Genomic DNA, 25,417 nt, shown 5'->3' with positions numbered 1-25,417 from the left:
GTAAAGGTAGGAGGTTCCTTGACCACCGGAAGGAACGACAGAGTGGAAACCAAAGTTAGAGCGAGAAATCGGATACTAGAAAGTGTTCGTCGATCGAATGTCTTAAAGAATAAGGGGTGATATAAGTCTGTAGTGGAATATGAAGCCTGTGCAATGGTGTATAGAAGAAAGTGTGTATGATACAGGCCATTTTGCACCTCAAAACATTAAGTATACGCAACAAGGGCAAAGCAAATGAAACAGACTCATGGGTACTCACGAAAAATAGAAAAAAGAAATGCCGTGAGGTGTTTGATATAGCGAGTGTTGTGATCGCACAGCGCCCTCTGGACACGCGCACACTGTGTTAGAGAAAGCAAGATCCCGAAAGTTCGATTCCATTAACGTTCGATTCTTTAACGGGAAAATGCATGTAAACTTCGCACATTACGCGCAAGCGGGTTGTCACGAAGACGTCACCACCGTCAAAGCCTCGTTCAAAGAAAGTAAAAAATTTTAAAAAAAATCTCGTGGGCTTTTGCTGCACCGTTACAATCAGAAACAAAATGAATTTTTCAATCGTCTGGACCGATAACTTCCTGCAGCAAAAATCTGCGTTTCAAACTGCTCACCCCACATGCTTCTCCCACAAAGCCAGCTCATTCCTGTGTACGTCTTCTTTCGTTCGTCCGAATATTCGGCGGTACTCGTCTTCCTTCTTTCCCTTTCCCGTCGTATTCCTTCTTTCCCGCACGTCACGTGACAGCAGAAAGGAAATTGCTTTACACGGGACCACCGGACCCGAACACTTGGCAGGCGAACCGGCCGGCCCCGGCACTTGTACTTGAGATGTTTTACCCTTTGCGCCTTTCTGTTCCCTATACAGTCTCCCGTCATCGTTTCTCTCTCTTTTCCCTACCGCCTTCTTTCTCCGCTGGAGGGAGTACACGGCTAATTCGATTGATGTCGCACTCTCTGAGACGCTCGCAGAAAACGAGAGGCCTCAGAAGCTGATCAAACGAGCCGAGGATCGCTGCCTCTTCTTCCTTTTCTTCCTTTCTTTCGTTAGTTTCGGTTTCGATTTCCGCCTCGCTGGCGTTTTGCATTACTCTCTAGCTGGTTTCATTGAATCTAAGTTCACTAGCGTAACTCGATCACGTGTTGAGCTGCTTCGGATGTCTGGGAGCAGGTATCCTGTGAAGTAAGCTTTTCATTTCCGCAGTGTCTTCTTCCGGTAACTTGTTTAGTGCGTGGTTTTGTCGGCAGTCAGCGTGCCGTGGGCGATGCGCCGTTGCTTCTTTGCTGACTGGACTCTGAAAGCTCTTTTCGGATTCCAGGCTTTGATTCTTTTTTTTTTTTTTGTTCCAGCCCTCGTATGTTCTTTTTCCGACTGAGATGCACTTCTGTTTGCTGAATGCTCATCATTGTCAGTTCACTGTAGCTTCCTTCGCGGCTAAGATGTGTATAGCTGTCGATGGAACAACGACAGCAGGGACGAGAAGAGTATTCATAGGATGCGAGCTTTTTTTTTTTTTAATTACATGTTAGCGCCGCTAAGTAACTGTGGCTGTGAGCGGTGTACAGACGTGGACAGATGGAGGGAGGACAGCAGGAAAGAGTGAGGGACCGGGAGAGGGGTTCGCATGCGTCCTGGGCCGACTTCAGGGTGAACTGTGCGGATATTCGTCTGGAAAGTGCTTCAAAACTGTGCTTGAGAAGTACCACGCACACGGCATCATTTGTACTTGAAGTACATTACAAAGTACAATATTGCGGATGTCCTTAGGGTAAAGCAGGAAGTACCTCGCAAAAAGTACTCGAAAGTACATTTGTAGTTTGTTCCTTTGCTCCTTAGTTCCTTTTGTTAGTTCCTTTGAAAAAAAATTAAAAATAAAAAAAAGTTGATATCACTCCACGTCCCGCGCTGTTTGATGGTGGCAAAGAGTGATAAAGGGATAGTATGATTTACGCTGGCATTGTTAGCACGTGGTTGCCATGGTGATGGTGATGAGGTAAAGAAAAAAATGTGGTGGACGGGGATGAGGAAGGTTGTGGTGGAGTGGTGCCATGAAACATGACTAGTTCGTTGCTTACTCATCAATATCAAATTAAATATCAATATATATCAATTTAAACGCGTATACGCAGTCACAGGTGCTAGTGCGAAGTATTGTTTCTCGATTTATCCGTGATCTCAGTGCACAGCACTGTGTGCAGATCCCTGAGTATAATATGAAGCAAGAAGACACTGTTAAAACAAGACATTAAAGAAGCCCCCCAGAACGAGATTCTACATTTCCCCGCACGCCACATATTACAGGTTTTCTAAAACGAGAAAAGAGAGGAACCATAACATAAGAAGCCCAGTGGAACAACAACAACAACTTTATTTTGCACCTTGGAGAGTGGGGAGTTTCATCGCCACAGGCGATACTCTACCCCATTGCTGGTGGGAATGGGGGAATAAAGTAACGAGCCCCTTCACAATAACGGTCGAAGTCCGATGGTGTCCAGAAATATCGGAAGAGCTTTGAGCGCAGAGCGTTGCTGGGCTGGATTGGGCCAGGGACCAAGCAATTTCGATAGGGAGAAAAGGCGAGAGTCCAGCCGACGAAGAGACTCGGAGAGTGTGGTTCGGGAAGGTTGGTAGTGAGGGCAACGAAGAAGAATATGCTCCAGATCCTCAGGAGCACCACAGTGGCAGCAGGTGGGAGAGTCAACTTGTCTCAAGCGGTAACGCCACTGAGCTGTAAAGGCCACATCGAGGCGCATTCGGTGGATTCATGCAGCATCTTGACAGGAAGTGGAAAACTTTCTGTATTTTGTGTGTTTCTCGTTTGCAGCCACAACAACAGATATATTTTGATAATGAAGTGGGGAGGTTGTTTGCAACAAAACTCTATATCGTAGTAATCAAAAAGGCAAAGATGTGAAGCGAAGCATGTGCGCCATCCCCATATCATCGTCATCATGTATTTCTCTCTCTCTCCCCCCCATGTGCGCCTTACTCTCTCCCTTTCTCATTCATCATGTAATAATTAAAAACCAATCAGATATTGTGGAATATCATCATCATTGCACTGAAAATTGAAATTAACAATGTGACGGAGCGACAAAATGAGATATTGCGTATACACGGAAGAGATTCAAACATGTATTATCGTGATGCCTATTGCTGCGCATGGTGTGTTCACGTATTTTCATGTTCCCCACTCTGAACTTTTTTTAAATACATTAGTGTTGTTGATGTTCCGGCCTATCAACATTCCAAGCCGGTCAACGCTGCATTTCCTGCTTCTGGACACAAAAGTTTGTTGCTGATGTCGTTTATTTTTAATGCGATAGCATTATTGGGCTAGCTCGTCTGAAATTCCTGTGGTCTGCGCAACGAAAACTCAGCTCTGACGATAGACGGCGCCACGGGCATCATGGGCGCAGAGAAGTTTATATGGCAGGGTATTCAACGTGGCTCCTCCGCTTTTCCTGTATATACAGGTGGCGTACGGAGGGTCGCTGGAGAACCCGCTGGCGGAGAGGAGTGCCTATAGTACGTAAAGCGTATAGCACCGGGCGTGTTTGCTAGGTGCACTCTAAGAGAAAAAGGAGTACTTTTACTCCTTTTGGGGAGTAATTGCATTGCCACGAAAAATAGTCCCTTTCGGGAGTAAATGCACGGGAGTAAATGAATGTCACAGAGTGAAGACCGCATTTCACGCGTTGTCGTAAGAGTCCCAAGTACATAATTGGTGCGCATGCGTGAAAATACTTTGAAGCAAACCGTCAACCGTGATATATCGAGCGATATAAAATCTTGCGCCATACTAGGGCACAATGTGAGAAGAAAGATGCGCTAACTGTTTCTTACTCTGTGTGGCTGGAAAATTGCTACGTTGTCTGAGTTATACAGCCTTATGCCCTTCAAATTGACCAAGGGCACATATTTACGGTGACAGTTGCATTCAGGAGACCATTCGTGAAGTTTAGATGACAATTTGCAGTCCTGGGGAGTAAATGTCGGGACTAAATGTTGGGTTAGGGGAGTAAAATGGGGAGTAATTGCAGACTAGGGGAGTAGAAGCTGCAATTACTCCCCGTTTTACTCCTTTTTTTCTTAGAGTGTGAGGCTATCACGAGGCATACGTGAATATGAGTCAAAACGCAGGCTAACCGGTGATACATGATGAAAATTGTAAAGTCCCGAGACAAGGAGCACAGAGACGATCACAAACACATTCTCGAATACAGTAAGAGCTATAGGTTTATTTCCTCTCTCCTCTCTCTCTCTGTCAATCAGACGTTCTCCGTCCTGGCTGAGAATGAGAATAAACCTGTTACTATGTTCGAGAATGTGTTTGTGATCGTCTGTGTGTTCCTTGTCTCGTGGTTTAATCGTTTTTATCGCGAGGCAAATTCGGGCGTTGGAATTCTTGGTTATATTACATCTTGCAAGCGAAACTGCCAAGGCGGGAGGCGGGACGTCTTGCTTAATTCGTAGTATAGCGTCAGCCTGACGGCATGAGCAAACGGTCGGTGGCCGTTGTCTACGCGTTGCAAGTTTAAATCCAGTTAGTCCGGTAGTCATCCCCATGGTAGTCATCTTGTGAATGGGTTCGATCATTAAGATCGCTGTCGGAAATACGTATTCCAGCACTCATAAGCCGCTACTATGCATACGCTAAACCCGTGTACATAGCGAAGAAGAAACAAACAAACAAACAAGTTATCCTCTAATTCGTGTCAATGGAACCCACAGAGGTTCTCCTCTCTAGCATTACATGACAACTCATTGCAGTTCCTACATTTGACCCATATCTGCAAACCATTACGCGCAACAATAACGGATAAATTAATGAAATTATCTCCGCATTTTCTTAGTATAGTTCAACGCGCATTACTCCTTGTTGCATCAGCAGGGCGACTGCTATTTTTTTATTTTTTTCTTATTACCAGATGGGTATGTACTTCACCGGCCTCGGTGTCTGAGTCAGTAGCGTGTTCGCCTTCTGATCCCGAGATCGCGGGTTGGAACCCGGCCGAGGACGCCAGTAACTTGGTGGCAGGGTACAAGTTGCTTAGGCACGCTGTCTTCCGCGAGGGACGTTAAATACGGGGTGCCGTGTGATGAGCTTTCATTGCACGTCAAAGAACACTCAGGTGGGCAAAAGCATTCCACAGACCGACCGTTGTGGCGTCGCTCATGATCTCAGTTGTTTCGTGACGCAAACCCCCAATTAGAATATATATATATATAACTTGTGTACTTGGTGGAAAAGTACTGGACCAAATTACTTAAAGTACAGTACAAAGTAAAGTACAACTACTCAGAAATGTACTCAAAGTAGTACCCCAGTACGTGGTACTTCAAGTACCACTCCCCATCACTGAAATCATGTATTTGTATGCATGCGCTCGTGCATTACGTGACTGTGCCATTAACGGAATGTTAGAGCCACATATCCTACATGACGTCATCTCTACAGCTCCACTCTTACCCTGCGGTTACTAACTGGATTTTCTAGCGAAGATTCCCCGCACGTCATATGCCATAATGGGCGACGATTAATCCCCATCCCGCTTCCCATTAGCGCACCTCTCTCGCCAGTACCCGGTCGCTTTATGACGGAACTTCAACAACACCCACGCTCACAGGGTTTGCGTATACCTGAAGGCAGTAACATATAACCACCCGACCCTTCACACGTGACGCGAAACCAGACGTCTCGGTAACCTCCCTGGCATGCCTGTTTGCGTTACGTAGCGCAAACTGATATTTTGTGGGGAAATAATTATAGAGGAAGTTTTCGGCAGATTCTTAGTGATGTCGGTTTTATCACGAGACGTAGCGATCACGTGGCATTGACCAGTGAATAACAGTGGTATATACAGTGATACTGTGAAGAACAGTGCTACATACAATGGAAACCAGTGAAACTGGCCACATCCAGTCCATCAACACTCTGCCCTCAAAGCTTTCTTCACCTTTCTGGACACCGTAGGACTTCGATCCTTATTTGTGAAGAGGCTCATTATTTTATTTCATTCCCCCCATCACCACCAACAATGGGGTGAAGTATCGCCCCCTGGCGATGAAACTCCACATTCATCATCTCACAATAAAGGTGTTGTTGTTGTGCAATTAACAGCTAGTGTAGAAAAACTGTACAGTACTAAAATCGCGGACAGACACTATTAACACGCACAGAGGTATACAGTGATCACATAATATAACACTCAGAAGGATATCTAAGACCACCTTTCATTTGATGTCGAATTAAAGATGGCAAGAAATCTCGAGGTTTCTGATAATGTTGGGTGTTGTGTCCACCGGGGCAGCACATCACCTACGTAAGTGGTCGGTGCTTTTTTGTCCCTAATGTCGCGCGGAAGCACGAGCGACGCTTGGTAGAGTAGCGGTATTCGGAGTTGAAACATCACTGTAAACTGAAAGACACCCTTATGGGTGTAAGTGGCTTGCCGTATAACTCACAGCACTTGTTGCACCGTATGATCTGGAACACCCTATTTAGAGGGTGTATTCTGTATAAAACGGCCTTTGAAAGGGTGCTTTTCCTTGAAAATGCCTTCTTTTGCACCCTTTTAGGAGGGTGTAAGCTTGTTAAACACCCTCCTAAAAGGGACCCTTTATGCACCCTCAAAAGGGTGTATAAAGGGCGCAAAAGAAGGCATTTTCAAGGAAAAGCACCCTTTCAAAGGGCGGTTTTACACAGAATACACCCTCTAAAAAGGGTGCTCCAGACCATACGGTGTAAAAAGTGGTGTGAGTTATAGGACAAGGCATTTACACCCATAAGGGTGTCTTTCAGTTTACAGTGTGCAGGATATGAAGGCGCTGGCCTCGGTGGATGACGAAGTAACGCGTACGCCAACTGATCCCAATGTCGCAAGTTCGAACCCAGACATTAGCTAATCGACTATCGCCGAGCGGCGGGGGGAGACCATGCGTCCTGGGCCGGCTTCACAGTGGGACTGCGAAAAGAATCAGACAGCACAGCTGGCGCCCGGATTCGAACCCGTGGGGTCACCTACCAGTCTAATTCATACATGTACAGTGCTGGACAAAAGTTTACGGAACACTCCCTCCTCAGGGTGACACGCTAGGAGCGAATGGGACCGTACGGACGTAACAGACATGTGTCTATATAGGTAACCCAGTCGCCTGTTTGCGAGTTCGTACGGTAGCATTCGCTGCTATAGCGTATCACTCCGAGGAAAAAGAATGCGGCGGAACGTGTTCCGTGAACTTTTGTCCAGCACGGCGCAAGCCAGCCCCGAATTTTAGAGCCAGCGCTTTCGATGTCCCGACGTCGCGGTATGAGTGTATTCCGGCTTTTGTTCTGCCGAGCACTCCAGCCACCAATTCCCCCACAAAGGCCGATTATTACTTTTTACCAAAAAAATAAATAAAGAAGAAGAAGAAGAAACAGAAACAGACGTGAGTCACTTTTACCCTGGTGGCTCACGCGGGGGACGTGCGATAAGTCATGCTGACGTAATAAAATACAAAGATGTACCACTGTAAAACCGAAACCGAATGCGAAGATGTTTGTTTTTCTCCTGGATGAAAATTTCAATTTTTATATCTTCAGCTCTAATCTCAAAATTAATCCACGGCTCGTGACTGTCCTTTATTTAAACCATTGAAGGCTGCCAACTTATAGGTGTAAAATTACGTAACGATGCCAACACCCTCGTCCTTCAGGACTGCATCAAATGATTCAGCCACAAATCTTCGAAATCGTACAGTCTTTAACTTTCACCATCCACGATGAATTCCCGATCACCCGCCTACGTCCCCCTGAAGACACATTTTCGCGCACCCAACCCATCAGCGGGACGCCTCTCTGCAAACCCACTTCGCGAATCTAATCCTCCGCAAGAATTCGCACCCTTTCAGTCATTCCAAGTTCTCGATTAAGCCGTGCACTTCGTTCTGTGTAACACACAGGCTCGTGTCCCGTCGCGTTTTAATGATCTTTCCAACGCACACGCATCAATCTAGTCGCCCTACGGGACATGGACGACGTCCGCCACCGCCGCCGCGGTCCTGTGTGGATGACGTCCTGGCCACATGGCATGCATCGAACAGGTCCACTTTTGGAGAGTTTCTTGAGGAATGTAGCGACGTTTTTCATCATGCATGCCTCGCTGAAAGTCGCGAGGAACTGACGCAATAAGTCACAACGTGGCAACGTAATATGTATCGGTACATCGCCCCGAATGTGTGCGATGAGTTTTCGGAGTTTGTGAGGTCGTGTCGCTGACTCGACGACGCGTCGAGGGAGTGGCTTGATGAATGGTCTTCCCTACAGGGGGGGATGGGTGCGAATTTAGCCGCGGGTAATACGCAAGCGACAAAGAGCGTTGTTGGAGTCGAGCGAAGAGGAACGAGACTGTGACCTCCCTAGTCGACTGGAAAGTGAAGCAGTGTATCCTTACGGCTTCGTATTTATTTATGCATCGACCTTTTAAGTGTGCGCAAGTATCCTGGGTGAAGCGGGAGTTGGGTAGGGTACGATTGCATGGGGGTGGGGGGGGGGGGTTCGCATCAGTGGGGTTGCGAGGGAGAGTTAAACGTGGTTGCAATAGCTTCTTGGAGGTTGGGGCGAAGGCAGGGGTGGTCAGCGAAGTTGGGGTTGTCATGGTGGAGCATCTTGGCGAGTTGAGTCGCGGCGCTGATGTGAGGGCGGTTGCGTGAAATTGGACGACGAAGGAGCTCTAGGCCTAGGGGTAGGGGTACTCGCGATAGCATCGGTGAAGCGCAGATGTGCGAGAGCACTACTAAGGCGCGCTGCTCCCCCCACACTGTTTGTCAATCTATGCCTTCGCCTTGTGGATAAAACTGCGCATATGCACCCTCCTTCGCTTGATCCTTGACTCATCCTCTTCCATTCCTTTCTGTCACCCCCCCACACCCTAAAGCAGAAAGAATGGAAGAGGGAAATGAAAAGAAGAAAAGGAAGTAAAATGTCTTTCTCATTAGATCACTTTCGTCAAAGCCCTCCACCAGCCCCTACCTCATCTCTCTTCTTCCGATCTACTTCCTGCCCTGCATACAACCCCCACACACACTCTTCGCCCAAAACCAGCCGTATCGTCATCGACGCCGCCGACTTGGTCTGCAGATGACGTGTGGAAGTAACACGCACTGGGAGGAACGCTGTAGGAGAGGATCGCTTCTAATGTCTTCTGGGCGGAGAGATTGGGGATCCAAGATGGCGGATTAGTCTCTCCCCGGGGGCGTCTGCGTTCTCACGGGTGGGGTCTGTGGCGCATCTGCTGTTGCGTGGGCTTCAATCGCAAGCCTTTCTATCCATCTTTCATGCTTGCGTGACGAACAACGACGCTGCAGCAACCTCGTGTCGTCCGCGTCGATTTTTTTGTCTTTATTTTTTGTTACAGAAACCCCCCTCTTCTCTGTGTAGACTTCTATTTCCAGAGCGTGTTGTTGTGAAAGGCTGGCCGGTACCGCGTCGTTTTGCGGTGGCGTAGCTGATAGGATTAGTGATGGCTCGTTACGAGTTTTGCACGGTTATTTTAAACACTGTGGAGGGATGAGGCCTCGAGTTAATCGTTGTTTGTGCCGAGTTTTGTGCTGTGTGGTTTCTGCCTTGTTATCAAAGCTCCAATTCATTTTTCGGGTGATGTCGTGCTCCACGAAGCCGCCTATTCTACTTGCCCTGCGGCGTAAAAACCAGTACATTCATCAACGTATAGGTATCCTGATTATTAATTTATGTTCCATGGGACGACTCGTGAGTGTCGCTGTTGCCAACTCACTGGGGAACCGAGCGCTGCTCTGAATTGTTGTTCCACGTTTAATGCGTAATGTAAATCCCCGAGACTAGGGAACACGAAGGGACAGACACAACACGAAGTCTCAAACACAGCTCAGTCTCAAATTGAGCTGTGTTTGAGACTTCGTGTTGTGTCTGTTTCTTCGTGTTCCCTAGTCTCACGGGGGATATGTTTAATAGAGTAAAAAAGAAAAAAAAACGGAAATGTCAGCCAGGGGGTGTCAGGGGTGCTCGGGATTTTACATTATGCATCATCTTCACCAGCTCGCTTGCTTCCTAGCCATTTTTTTCATTGTCCACGTTTAATGTTTACGCATAGCTCTCTTCTGTTGCTTTGACAGAAGGTGCTCTGAACTACTTCAGGTTTCTACTATACTGTGTCTACTTTGTCTAAAATACTACTCCCCCGAACATATCTTACTTTTACTGCAATGCCAATTTGCAGCACGAAGCTGCATAAAAGTTCCGTCCCGTATTCCTGTACCTACGTCTACATTTTAGAACACCCTTCAAACTTACAGGATTTTGTTGCCATCCTTAAGCACCCTGTAGGTTTGTGCAAGAAGTGCGAATACCCTCGAGTCCTGCACGTGCTACGACACACAAATCCTTCCACAGACACGTCGGGAAAAAATTAACTGAACACAATATAACCTCGCACTTTGCAACAACTGAAATCCTAAGCGAGAAGCGTTACTCGTAACCCCCTCCACATTTCTCTCTCTCCTTTTCCGCACTTTATTTTCCCAACCAGCAAAAAGGAATATAAAGTGGAAACAAAACACGCACACACGCACACAAAAGCACCGCAAAGACAGGCGTCCGCAAAACTTATTCTTCCGGAGCATAAACTATCGGCCCAAACTAGGGCCTTGACATTTTTGCGTCGCTTCCGTATTCAAAACACACCGCGGCCTCTCGATAGGAACGCCCTCTCGCGATCGCTCGCCGCAAAAAATGGTCGCTCGCTCCGCTCGTATTTCATTCCACTAAGTGCAACCATAGAAAATCGGAGTAGAGCCAGCGAGGCCTCTGCATACTATACCCCGTCCTTTTCGACTATACACGTCGTGTCCGGAAAATGAAACGATATTAAATAAAATAAAACGCATTCAAATCTTCGCGCCACCGTGTGGATATTTCGATGGGAGAGCACGTCTCGCGATGGTTGTCCTCCTAGCGTTCAAAAGTGGAAACGCAACGCCCGAAACGTGCCTCGAATCGGAATGGCAGCAAAAGGAGGATTTTGGGGGGAGGCTCGCGTGGCGTTCGTCATAGGAAAGTCGCACGTGCAAATGGACTGGAGGATGTATTGCTGTTCGGACATTGCGTGTTGACGGAAGATTTTTTTTCCCCTTTTATGTATGTATACGTGACGTGGTCGGTCGTGGGCTCTGTCTTTTGATGCATGGAGCCAAGGGACAGGTATGAGTATGGTTGGGTGGAAGGTTTGAACCACAGGGCAGTACAAGCTCAGACGTTTTTAATTTCTTTTCTTTAAAGAACTCTAACCTATGTGTAGGCTGTAGATAGAAAGAAATTGCTGACACTAACGCCATCCAAGGACGACACAGAAACCTCATCATTGTTACTGCCCGGGCAACACCTAAGAGCTAATATGTGTAGTTCTAGCTGTCTGGCTCTTGCTTACGGCTCCGTGGTGCATGAGGAAGCCATGATGACGCGGCGTAGTCTCGTTGTCTGCGAGGCCTGAAATCTGAGTGGTCCAGGTTCGAGTCCTGACGGGGCCATATTCGTTGAACAAAAGGTGCTAACGTACGGAATATTGCGGGTTTCGTCCAGGCTGATGGTCGTAAGATTCCGTAGGGGTCGTACTTGGTGTGCGGGCATGCCGTACGAAGTCTTGCGGCTGTCCGTAAAAGGTGCGTGCGGACCCTAAGATTCCGCAGGTGTCCATACTTGGTATGCGGACATGCCGTACGAAGTCTTTGCGGCTGTCCGTATGAGGTGCGTGCGGACCCTAAGATTCCGCAGGTGTCCATACTTGGTGTGCGGACATGCCGTATGAAGTCCTTGCGGCGTCCGTAAGAGGGTGCGTGCGGACCCTAAGATTCCGCAGGTGTCCGTACTGAGTTTACAGACATGCCGTAAGAAGTCCTTACAAATCCGCAGGAGCCCATTTGAAGTCCTCACGCTTTTCGTCGAGGTCCATTAGAGTCCGTAACTGTCCACAAAAACTGCATACGGAATCTTGTGGTTTTTCCTAACAGGGCACATCTTAGTTTTATCGTGAAGTAGTCGAACTTTCCTGATAGAAGACTAAGTGACGTTTACAAGCACGTTGTACACCTCGTGCAGACGGAAGAGTGCCACGCACTTTCGTTCCACATTGAAAAACTTCAAATTATGTGTGCGCTTGTTCCTTTAATGTGCACAGGCAAGCCACATTGCCATACACTTTATTCTGCAGCGCCTTATTCCACGCTATGTTTCAATTAATGTTTCAAACGTCCCGTTGTATATCACTTCTCAATTCCCTTGCAGGAGGAATGGAAGCAATCGATGCTGGAAACAAAGGTAGGTAGGTTGACGTCCATCTTTCTTGTGCGTATTGTCAAGAGTTGAAGAAAAGCATTGTTGCGAACCATCAAACGTTTGAAATGTGTTGTTCGAGCTTGCTTGGTTGCCACTTCCATTTCGTGTAATACGGTTCAGTCGCGCACCTGACTAAACCCCATATCTTCGGAGGGTCTTTTTTTTCTCCACAAATACATCGGGTGTTCAAGTCAAACCGGGACTTTCTGTCTCCTGAGTGTACAAATGGCTCGCGCTATTTCTTTTCCGTCATTTTCACACGCGACAGGCCTCCGCGTTCACCACGTGGTGGTCCAAAATTTGTCCAAAACAGAAGACACGTGCTGGACAAGATGGCCGACAACGAGGTGAGCGCGCACATCGAACAGCGAATTGTCATGAAGTTTCTCGTGAATGAAGGCGTAAAGTCGTCTGAAATTCACAAGACTTCAGGCTCAGTATGGCCACGATACACTTAGCCGCAGCAAAGCGTTTGAGGGGAACAAACGGTTCCGAGACGGCCGTACATCAGTGCAGGACGATCCCGGTTCCTGAGAACATCCAACATGTGCAGCGCCTGATCCTCAAGGACCGACGGATAACATGTCTCGAACCGGCTCGAAAGACGGACCTTTCTGTGGGAACGTTGGACACTATCATTCGTGAACACCTCCAGTTTCGGCAAGTTAGTGCCGTTGGGTCCCGAGGCAGCTCTCCCAGTTTGACCGGCAGAGAAGACTGGAAATCTCCCAGGAGCTAAGGTACCGTTTCGACACTGAAGGACAGCCGTTCCTTGATCGGATCATCACGTGCGATGAAACGTGGGTGCACCATTTCACTCCTGAGTCTAAACGCGCATCAAAACAGTGGAAGCATCCAGGCTCGCCAGCTGCCAAGAAGTTCCGCAGCACCCTGTCTGTGGGTAAGGTCATGGCCACGGTTTTCTGGGACAAGGCTCGCGTTGTTGATGTTGATTTTCTGCCCAGTGGTACCACCATCAATAGTGCATATTACTGCCAGGTCCTCAGGGATGTTGTGCATAAGGCGGTGAAACAAAAGCGGCCGCGCCTCATCACCAAAGGAGTCCTCCTCCTACAGGACAATGCAAGCCCGCATACCGCGCATCTCACAACACGCACTTTACAGGAAATTGGCTGGGAGTTGCTGCCACATCCCCCTTACAGTCCAGACCTCGCCCCCAGCCATTTCCATCTCTTCGGTCCACTGAAGGCGTTCCTTGGGTGCTGCCACTTCTGCTGCGACGACGAGGTCAAGAATGCGGTCCGATCATGGCTGCTACGCGCCGGTAAGGATTTCTACGCTGCTGGCATCCAAGCCCTCGTGAAACGCTGGGACAACTGCATTCGTGCAGCTGGAGATTAAGTTGAAAAATAAAACTAATTTCTCGCCTGTAAGTTCATTTTACTTTTGCGAAAAGTGAAAAGTCCCGGTTTGACCTGAACACCCCTCGTATATAGGCGAGGGCAGATGGAGAGGGGATGGATGGGTAGTGTATTAGTGTGCGTCCTGGGCCGACTTCAGTGGAACTGTGCCGTCTGGAAAGAACACACAGGGAAAACCTAGACTCACTAAAGTGACTCTAGGAAAATCCTCATAACCTTGACCTTGTATCGTCAGCCGAGTGATCGATCATTTCATGCACCACTTCCGTTTTACGTAACGAGTCCCAGGGTTGACTTGCAGGAAAAAAAAAGGTTTCCTATTATTCGTAAGCGAATAACGTTTTAAAAATGAACAAAGTCGCATCGTTCATCCAATTACGATATTGTCACGAAGCGAAATGGGCCGGCGAGTCGTCGAATAAACAACGAACGGTTTATAAGACTACTTGGTAGCAAAATACAAGAATGATAGCTCTCTGAACACAACTGAGTCCAAAGAATCAATGTTCCAGCTTGGAGCGCACACTTAAGCGTCGCACCGAAAAGTCTAGAAACAGCACGTGCAGCAGGCGATGTGTCTGGAAGCTTCTTTCTTCTTCTTCAGCATGCGCCGGGATGAGATGTACCGTTTCGTGCCTGCCCTGGAAGTTTCTCGAAGATGATTCGTGGCAATATTTTAAAGATATTATGTTACATGAACGCAGTGCATAAACGACACAAATAGGACTACAGAAAACACCTGTCGTTTCATAGAAATTCTCAATCAAAGACCTACTCCAAACTGTGAACTGTCATGTGAACAGTGACGAAACAGTGAGCTGCGATTCTAATTGTTCTACTCGTCTTGAGGAATGCCATACCGAACGAAGCCTGCTTAATCTTTCCTCTTCCACAACAATCGTATTCCCTCCCCCAACCCCATGATAAACACTGTTCAACGTTGACAAGCAAGGACGCAGCATATAAACGAACGAATGAGAGTCTGAAATACGCAATATACTGTACGTCAGAATCCCATATAGACTCTTTAAAAGGAATCGGGTCAGCGCTGGCGCGCGCAGAAATCATATTTCTAAGCTTACACATTCCCCCGCTTTGAAACATCGCTGCCTAACATCCAATCACGTAGCACCCCGCGCGGGGCACTGACATAACAATGGCTTATACATAAACTCTCCGCGGAGAGTTGCTCAACCGTGTTTGACGTCCACGCTGAAGAATGGGCGACAATATTTGGACATGTTTGTCCAGACCCATTAACGCTGCCTCCGGTCTGTTTATTCTGCCTCGCTCTATTGGTTCTATCGCAAATGAAAGGCATCCACGTGGAATTAATGGGACTGCTTTATTACCAACGAATTGCGGCTCCCTCCCCTCCTTCTTGTGAGCGCCATTTTGGGTCACGGTGGTTAACGGACTGTATATATACTCGAAGATATAATTTTTCTGCGGCTCAGCTGTTTGAAAGAACTGTCACGACGCGTGGTATTGAAGGAGTAGTATACGTGATGCTTCGCCCCGAGATTTTTTTTTATTTTTATTTTTTTAATTTTGTATTAGCGCTGGATGGATAGAGAGGGACTTATATATAGAGAGGGGCGTATGAGAGCCAGTAAGAAAGCTAAGAGAACTTATCGATTAGCTTTCACTGTGGTATCGAGCTTTTAAAGCGATTGCTTTATAGGGCTAACCACTGTTACGTTAGTCCGTCCGTAGCTTTGGCCACCAACACGTGACACGCCAGACTGTGCTTGCGGTACGAAGAAAGTTGTTTAACCACCACAGCAAAAAAAAAAAAAAATATTATTTATTTCCGGAAACATTAACAGGCTCCCAATAATAATTTAATAGCATTTCTAATAGGTTTATACACTAAAAAGTTACTGCCAATATTGACCTTATAAAGCTACGATATTTAAAAGCCTTTTGCACAATGTCCAAATGTAGACATATTTTTCCTTAACATCCCACGATGCTTATCTTATGCTTACCTTAATCTGTGTATGTTATGTCATGTCATACCTTCCCCCTACGGTATTACGCAATGGGTCGATCTGTTCTTGTAAAACTTGTCTACTCAATATCACTCAGAAAGCTATCTTCATCAGCTCCAACAACAACAACAACAACAGGTTTTTCTGGTGTTGACGTCTTTGCCGTCTGTTTGGCACAACCGTTTTGTCAACAATACCGCACAATCACAAATCTACAAGCAACGATCAGCTCATTTCCAGTCCAGGACGGAACACTTGCAAGAAAAGAACAAACCAGCGCCAACATATATCCACTATCCAGGCAATATCCGTTCACTAACCAAACGCCGAAACTACACAATCCATTACCTCGTACAAATCAAGCGACAGAAACTTTCCCAATTCGTTGCGACAAATCCGCCATTATTTCACCAAACGTCACCAACACGTGTACTGCTTTCTTTCTTTCTCGTTTTTCCCGAAGACGGAAACGTTTTTTGTTTTTCTATCGGCAGACACGAATCAGATTTCACTTCCTTTTCTCTTTTCGCCCAACGCGAACGACGAAGACTTCTAACAAGGTTACGTACACGAATGCTTGTCGACGAAACGTCAGGGCCAGCCCGCTTTCACTTTTCTTGTACCATTGCGTTTTGAGTCAGAGACGACAGGCGTAACGACTCCGTCCGGCGGAGAGGCGCACAAAAGCGGACCAAGAACTCCTATAAGACCCTTCGTTTTTGCGCGGTGCTGCTTCGTTGCGGATGGCTGAGTTGAAGAACTGTCGTCAGGACAGTGGCGTTCCTCGGGCAGGTCTCTAACTGAGGGTGTCGCGGCAGAAATGTGGTTGTGTTGATTGATAGCTGCGCTTGCGTCTTCGGGGGGTACTTCGGCGAACGGAACGGGAACTGGAATGCCGGGATTTTGCAACATTTGGCGGGACACGGTGGGACACATTCTTCGTGGCTGCAACGGGAAACAACGTAGATACAGAAAACAGGACGAGACACTCGCTAGCGAGTACTCTTTTATTGAAGCGAGACGCTGTATAAAGTCGTCGAATATCGCCCTTTCAGCGCATGCCTAAGGTAGATCTATACAATGCCTAACGTTTTGAAGCAATAACTTCATAGGGCTCACAGACGCTGACGGCCTTCCGTACCAGCTGCGAAGAGAGTGAAGGAAGGAGGACTTAAAACGGGCGCCTGAAGATCAGCATCCAAACAAAGGCCATAAAGCTACTGTATTTATAAGCGTTTGACAGAATGCCGAAATATGTTAATGTCATTCACTGAACGTTCATTCGAGATTATAACCTTAAATTTAAACTGTTCCATGAACTCGATCTTGAGCCTTGAACCTTATAGAGCTTAAATTCATGAAACCTTAATCGGAAAGTTGAAGCGTTTTTCACAATTTTCTTCCTCCGATTTTATTGTAGTTTCAACGCCAATGTGCAACAGTATCGTGCCTATATGGTAACCCTAAAATACGCCATCTAAAGCGGACGCGTCTCGCGGGGGCGCAAGCTGACGAGACAGCACCCCGCGTTCCATATCGGCTCTGTGACAGGGTTTGTCCCGCGGCATATGGCATCGTGGTGATGGATAACTTCGGGAGGCGCCTCGAGATATCCGTGGCTCCTCGTGTCGAGGAGATCGGGAACATCAATTCACTGACGCGGCTCCTTGACCGGACACCCGAAGCAAGCGACGAGCACAGGATGGCGGATGTGTCGTAACTCTGGAATTCCTCACAGAACTTGCTCAGTTCGGTGTTGTGCCGCCGAGGGGAGGCTGTGTTGTGTATGTGGCAGGCATGGGCATAAATACATTTTTTGAGTATTTAGATACAAATACAAAATACTTTGTTGAAAGAGGTATTTAAATACTCTGCATAAATACTTTTCAACATGAGTATTTAAATACAAAATATAAATACAGTATTTAAATACCGTAACTATACTACCATAAATACTGTGAGGAAAATGTCATCTGGAATTACAGAAGTAACGATGATCATAACAACAAATCAGCAACGAACAATAGCATTTATTTGTTAGATTATCATGGCAATTTTAATATTAGAAGTTTCTCGAATATTGCATCTTAGGCATCTTCTGTTCGGCCGCACAGTCAGATTCGCAAAGGAGAAGAGCATCTCCACAGGTGCCGATGAACAAATGCTTACAACAGTGAAAAACTTGCCATCTAAAATTTTTTGTCGCATGCGCGTGGTAGCGCAAACACGGCATAACTGCGCCCCAAACTCTCTCTTCTTCCCGAAAGGTCAAATGGAGGACAACTTTAAGATATGAGTCAGTATATACTGTATTTAGGAGTATTTACAAAGTATTTACAAGAATAAATACCCAAAAATTTGTATTTAAATATAATTATAAATACATTTTTCAAGTCTGTATTTATATACAGAATATAAATACATGTATTTATATTTTAAATAGTATTTTAATTACAATGTATTTAAATACTGCCCATCCCTGGACTATGTGGACGCTACAGTTTCGTAGAGCGTGTCCCAACTGACATTGAGTGTTGGAAAGGAGTTGCCTCAGGACAGAAGCCGCCGATATTTCGAACAGGGACTGTTCTTCTTCTGGGCGCCCAGAAGAAGAACAGTCTCTTGTTCGAAATATCGGCGGCTTTTGTACTGAGGCAACTCCTTTCCTACATCTCTACCGGTGGATTTCTACCCATTGACATTGAGTGTTGTTCGTTAGTAGACCTGTGTTAGGGGGGGGGGGGGCAGTTGCCAGTATGTTTTTTTTTTTTTCATTTCTGCCTAATCAGACTAATTAGCTAAAATGTTGGTTTATGGCTATAAGTGTCAGCCGGGAAATAGTCGTATGGCTTGACACGTGACAACGCGTGCTATAAAAGTATTTCTTGCCTACTTTAGTTCACGTTCGTGCCAAGAGTACGCGTTAGGATTTCCACACTTAGGAGAAGTATTGCAGTTTCCGCTACACGCACGATTTTTTATTTTTTATTTTTTCACGGCTTTCAGCTTCTTTGTCGAGGCATGACCTCGTCCCCGCTGCTTAAAACTCACCCCTTGCCCCACATCCTCGCCACACGCAATCACATCATGGAAGGAACATATCTGATTCCACACGAGTCTCCACGACCACATGTCCAGCTGTTTCCGCAGAATGTCAAAGACAATACAGTCGTTCAGGTTGTTGACACACGAACAGTCGTGGTGGTTGTACGTCTTCCAGGCCACGCCCGTACAATAGAAATGGGAAGCCGGAAAACGTTTTCTCTACGCCTTTCTGATGCATGACGAGATAACGCCGGTCGTTTAAGCAGACGACGTTTTGCATGAACTCCCGCTAACAAGGCAGCGAGAAAGAAGAGAGCCCGCTTGTATCACGGCGCGCTCGCTCGCTGTCCCGAAATTGTGTTCCGGTACACAATGGGGCAAATAGAGTGTAATGAAAAGCGGGTGAAAGTATACGTATACGCACTTTCGTTTTCGCGGATGCGTTTTGCCTGAGAGCGCGCTTTTTTTTTTTGTTGAAAGTGAAAGAGAGCGCTATAGGTGTTCGAGATTATTTTCGTTGAAGGGAAGGGGGGGAATTTATTGGCAGAAAAAAAAAAGAAAAAGAAGGAAAGAAAGGGAAAAGGTCAGCCAAGCAGCATGCCGGCTTGCTATTCCCTAAACAAAAACAAGAAAAATTAATGAAAAAACAACAAGAACAACAAGAAAGAAAAAGAACAAGAAAGAAAAAGAAAAAACAAAGAGACAAATAAATAAATAAATAAATAAATAAACAAATAAATAAAAAAAGAAGAAAAAAGATACTCGGCTCACAGCGATCCCAAGAGGCCCGTATCACGCAGAAAGCGGAGCACCGCTTTTCTGACACTCCACTGGCTAGCTTTGCTGCACGGGGCCCGATCTTCAACTTGTCGTTATCCCGCAAAGCGCGTTAAATGCATCACTTTGGCCCGTGATTGGCCACGAGCTCTCGCACGAGCCTATCAAAGCGGCTTTGGAGCGCGCGCGAACTTTAAATATAACGATGGCGATCGCGATGTGAAAGCCAATCTTTGAGATGGTGGTGGCGGTCGCGCTGGTCAAAGGGCTCGCCGTTGTCGGCCTCACATAGGTGGGCAACGTCACGACTGACGCCCTGGGGGGAGTGTGCGTCCAGGGCCGACTTCCAAGGGAACTGAGCTTTGAGATGCCAAAATGTTGCAAGAACCTAGAACTTCCAATGGCGTGTGCGAGACAAGTACAGCCGTACGAGTCGCCATGTTTGGATCACATTGGTACTTCGATCGGAAACATCACGTCCTATGAAAGTAATTGTTAATCGGTTAGAAGGTAGTATTGAGGTGCGCGCGTTGCAAAAGAGCCACGATTCACTGCATGAAAATTACAGCCACTATACAAATGGCTATGCCGCAATTCATTGGTGGATATGGCTCACTTCATCATTTATTAGTGTTGTTGCTGCTGGATCGGGATCACTTCTTCATCATTTATTATTGTTGTTGTTGTTGCTGAATCATGATCACTTCGTCCTTTATTATTACTGTTGTTGGATCTGGACATTTGTCTGTTCTTACTGCCAACATGTTCCTCAGTTTGGGGCGATATGGGACGAGACGAGACCCCCAGCAATTGTCGCTTTTTTTTTTCCTTTGAATGCGTGTTAGCGCCGCGAAGCAACCGTGGCTATGAGAAGTGCGCAGTGATAGATGTAGGTGTACTAGACGGAGGACAGCGGGAAGGAGACAGGGGGGTTAATACGCGTCATTGCCCGACCTCGGGGGGGGGGGGGGGGCATTGTGCCTACATCCGTCTGGAAAAGGTACCGAGAAACCCAGGGAATAATGGTTCGGGCAGCAGCGCCATGCATGGTAGGGTTCGATCCCACCACCTCTCTGTCCTCAGCATGACCTTGAAGCTACCACACAGATGGTTAAAGTAATTTCCTGAAATAACTTTCTGTAATTTTCTCTCCGTTTCGAGGACTGGCCCTGGATGGTATTGAGCAGGGTTGAGGAGTTCCCACTCCGGAGTTGGAATGATTCCGGAATCATTCCAGATTTAGCAGGGCCCGGAATGGAATGGTAATGGAATGGCGAAACTGTCCTATAGGAATGGGAATGGAATGGTCTGGGTGCCCCGGTGCATCGCACCCTTTGCACCGCAACCTGCACACGGTCAAGAGTGAAGTCACGTTGTCTTCGTGCTTTTTCCGTGCTTCTTGGAATCTCCGCTAGCATTGCTGGACTTGCCAGTATTGTTAGCGGTCCTTTTCTTTTATTGAGGGAATTAACGGAATTCAGTTGCCGAGCCATTCCAGGAGTGGGAACTGACCATATACCTTTTCATTCCGACGAATTGAAAGTGATGGAATTATCGCAAGTCTCCATTCCTCGGAATGCAATTGGAACGGAATGAGAGGCCCCATTCCGCAACCCTGGTATTGATGTCACCTTCTATACGGTCAACTCCGTAAAAGTACACTTCACCATGTCGAAGGGTGCTCTAAAAAGTCCCTATTTATGGAAGCTGTTTAACCGTCCCTTCCCTGCTCGAGAAAGACAAATGGGCTCACCTGCTTGTCTTTTGAGAAATACAGGGGGTGACAGCTGAAGCAGAAGCGGGCCATTTTGGCAATTTATTGGGTTATATATCGCCCAAGCCTGTCATTGGTTCTCCCGGGATTGACGTCAGAGGGTCACTTGGGCGTGTAAGGGAGAAAAATGAGCGTACGCCATATACCCAGTGACGCTGAGAAATGTCGTCAGTATCCGTTCTGTGTCAGTATACCGTCTCCGTGTAGGGGCTCCAGTCTGTTAATGCTCTGAATGTCTGGAATGCTCTGACTTGTGCCTGAAATTCTCTTTCCTTTTGTGCATTTTCATTTTTGTCTCTTCGTTTGCGTTTTAGAGCTGGAATATTTTAACATCCTATCAATCATAACTAAGTCTTATCTCTGATATGCACCCCAGTTGGTACTACGATCACCTTGGACTACGTCTTACAGGACCATGGTTTCGTAATTTAGGTTTGATCGAAAAATAAAAGCATGGAGAATGAACGACTTTTGTGGCTATGGTCGGAAACCCTTCATTTGAACTTGAGGTCAAACGCGATGACGCCGGAGATAATTTGAAAGATATGTAATCAGAATGTTGTCCTCCGAACGTTCAGTGTGATGAAGTGTGATGGTGGACAAGTCCTGGTAAATTTCAATAAATAAATTCCACAAACTTTCAATCTAGATAATTTAATATTAATATTTAAAAAAATAATAACCGTCGTGATAATGTTCTAATCTCCTTTTATTTTTCCGTGCTGCTAAAAACACACATAATTATTGCTTTTCGCTGCCACAAAAAAGATAAAAAAATGAAATCCCCAAGTGAGTCCGTGCGAACAAACAACCGCAACCATTATGTCCACTGTCCGTGTAATCGTCTGCCCACACATTCACACACATTAATCAAATCTAATCTACATACAAGACCTTCCGACTAATGTCTCCGTACACGCTACGCACTGTACCGCGGAACGCGCGAACCACATCCTCCTAGGTTCACGATCTCCAGGTCTCTTCGTGACTGTACCGCTCCCGTGCGGTGAGCAGGGAGGAATGCCTCCAGCATCTCCTCGATCCCGGATGCTCCGGGTGCCCCATGCATATCGTACGTCATGGGAAGGTCCCTCAGGAGTTGCGTCGGTGCACGCGTGATATAGAGTGAACAGTTGTGATTGCCAATACCTATCAGCCAATACCAATATTTGAGGGTTGTATCTGCCGCGGCTTTCGTGCTTGACACCCCAAAGTTATGTCAGATAAATGTTTAAAAAGGCGGTTATTTGCGCAGAGAAACTGAGGATGTAAGACATGCGTAGAAATTCGGTACCAGCACGCCGAAACTTCTCCGTCTCCGACATCACGGCAAGATCACCACCGATGAGACAGATGCAAGCGAGGTCATGTGATTTCGAGAACCAATGGGAATGACCGAGGCTCACGCTTCTCTGACGTCAGGGCTTGACACGGGTGAATGTTGAAGTGTTTCTACGTCGGCCAAATACGAGACGTAGAAAAACAATGAAGTATTCTTGCCTCGCACCTTATGAAGGACGGACTCCGTCAGAAAGCTTGTTTTTCAGTAAAATAAACGTTTCAATCTCTTTAAATACTTATCTTATTCGCTTGCGAGTGCTAGACTTCTCCCATTTTTTTGCCTGTTATTTTACTCTGTAGTATAATATAATGCGTGCATAATGCATTGGACAACGTAATTCATAGTATATCACAGACTCTTTAATGCATATGAGGCTATACACCATCCCCTTGCATCAAGCCACGCAAGGTTGTGTCTCGGCCGGATGCTGGGAGTATGTCGGAATTCCTTTTGTGCAGAAAACGTCACCCGGACAAGTCCAATCAGAGGGTGCCCTTTTTGCGACCAGCGCGGTGGTCTGGCGTCTGCAAGTCGCGGAGATCTGTGGTCTGTTTGTGGTATGTCGTTACCCTTAGCGTAGGGCGTGTTCATACAGCCAGGAAGGTAACACCGCCTTCCACGCGACATGGTCGCGTCAGAACCTACACTTGTAAGAGCAAATCTTCGTATATAACAAGGGACTTTTCACTTAGTATATTGCAATTCGAACGCGCAGCAGACGAGCTCAAAGACAATCGCCTGCGCTGCGCTCCCATTGGTGTGCCCGGCCTACGTCATCATGATGTTAGTATCGCTGGGGCTTCCTTAGGTGCAGAGGCACTGCGCATCTTTAAAACTCCTTTGTTTGATACGTTGTTTGATAAGCTGTTTTCCGAAGAGAAATTTGGCCCAGTAGATTATGAAGCCGGATCCGGTTGCGATAGTCCCTTTAAGAGTTGATATGAACCGCACCACTTAGCAGCACCACCACCTTTGTCCCTCATCCCTCATGTCTCGTACTATAGGCACAACAATCTCTAAGCAACTCCCGTTGAAGCCCCACACATTCCACGACAACTTACGCCGCCCTCGCCGTCTCACTGCAAGAACCAAATCCCAGCCGCGCGTGCACACTTTGGCCGCGCTGTCCACGCGGACGTATGCCTGGCTTTCGAACGCTGACTCTGCAATTCAATCGAATTTCAATTTGCGGAAGGCCATATGGTCTGTCGTTAAAGCTTTGACGATCCCCAGAGAATTTCGCCATTCCGGGAACGGTGTCCCCGCGCGTCGCAGTTGCTCTATCACAGCGAGGCACGTTGTCCCCTCTCTGTGACAGTTGACGAATGAAGCCTTAGATGCTCTGGGGACGAGAGTGTATCTCTCTGGGTCAGGTTTGCGAGCGGTCGCGTGGTCTATTGGATGTGAAGTTTGAACCGTCGTTGTCTCTGAGCATCGAGTAACATGCACACCAGCCAACCAGATACTACAGGGTTATACGAAACCCTTTATACATATGATTAAGATATCTCGATGTACTTTTCGTGTGTACACATAATGTCCTGCGTACTATGAACGATTTCAGAGGTATGAATATCTGTAGTCCCGGTCTTGACGTCCCCTTTAATTAGGGTGTTAGGTGACACCCGCTGTGCTGCCTGAGGCATATCCCTAGTTTTTCCGACAGACTTTCCACACGAATGTTGGCAAGTTCCCCCTGAAGTCTGCCCAGAACTTATACTAACCCCCGTCCCCCTTTCCTTCCTTGTGTCGTCTCTCCACCTGTCCGCGTCTGTACAGCGCCACCGCTGCTTCGCGGCGCTAAAACGTAATTAAAAACAATATGCACATCAGTCACACACCGTCCACAATATCTGAACGACTCAACGCCGTCGAACCTAATCTGTTTCCGAAGGAACAGAATCGCGAAACGTGGAAGGTTCAAAGTGTCGACGCTATAGCTATTATTCGGGTCGTTTGAATGAAGTCCTTCCTAATGGCTGCCATTTGCCAAACCATCACGTGACTCGTACTAACATTTTGTCAGAGTCGTCGTCTTAGCAGACGGTTAAATGTACCCGTAACGACGAGATCGGGATAACCGGTAGCAGAGTTAACTGCGCAACCTTAAATTGCGGGAGTCGGACGGGCGTGGTTGGTCGCTAATGAAACATGCTTGTTGCTATAAGGTTGATGACTGATTGGAGCGTTTCGCGGAAGGGCGCTCTAGTTATTTCGCCTTGGAAGGTCGAGTTTAGATAGGGCCGCCCTTTGTCGGCCCAGGCCTTGGATATGAGATATGATCGGGCGAGGTCCTTTGTCGGGAAATTCCGTACATAGCTCTATTTGTCGGGAAATTCCGTACATCAGGGTTGAAAAAAAAATCCGGATATTTTTTAAAAAGATCCTCTCCAGTGGGACCTTTTGGATAAAATCCGGATGTTTTTGGATATTTTTGGTGAATATAGACCAGCCTAGAAATGTGATACGGAGTAGAAACAGATGTGTTTTGCTGTTCTTCCTGACTTCGGGTGACCTATCATAGTTTTGGTTTATGAAACTGCCTGTCCCAGTAACATTGAATGAGCTTCCATTGTTTTCCAAAAGGTAGAGGTCCCATGCGCGCGTGGGTGAATGGGTAGACGCCACATGCCTGGATTCAATTAACATGCCTTCAGGAAGCAGAAGAAAGCCTCTCCCTGAATGGCCAGAAGTAAAAGAAAACGGAAAAAAAAGTTAAATCTGGAGAGCTCAAAAAGTCAAGTTAAAAAGTT

General features: G+C 46.8%; 1 long non-coding RNA gene across 1 annotated transcript in view; it reads left to right on the top strand.

The window, feature by feature from the left end:
* Positions 1-25,417, top strand: part of LOC135387837 (uncharacterized) — a 223,149-nt gene that overhangs the window by 152,134 nt on the left and 45,598 nt on the right. The window contains exon 4 of the long non-coding RNA XR_010421256.1: positions 12,300-12,332. This is a non-coding gene — a long non-coding RNA (uncharacterized LOC135387837). The remainder of the gene's footprint in view (positions 1-12,299; positions 12,333-25,417) is intronic.

Source organism: Ornithodoros turicata, chromosome 3 (genome assembly GCF_037126465.1).
Source record: "Ornithodoros turicata isolate Travis chromosome 3, ASM3712646v1, whole genome shotgun sequence".
Taxonomy (NCBI): domain Eukaryota; kingdom Metazoa; phylum Arthropoda; class Arachnida; order Ixodida; family Argasidae; genus Ornithodoros; species Ornithodoros turicata.
The sequence above is the reverse complement of the archived record's forward strand: the minus strand, read 5'-3'. Positions and strand labels throughout refer to the sequence as shown.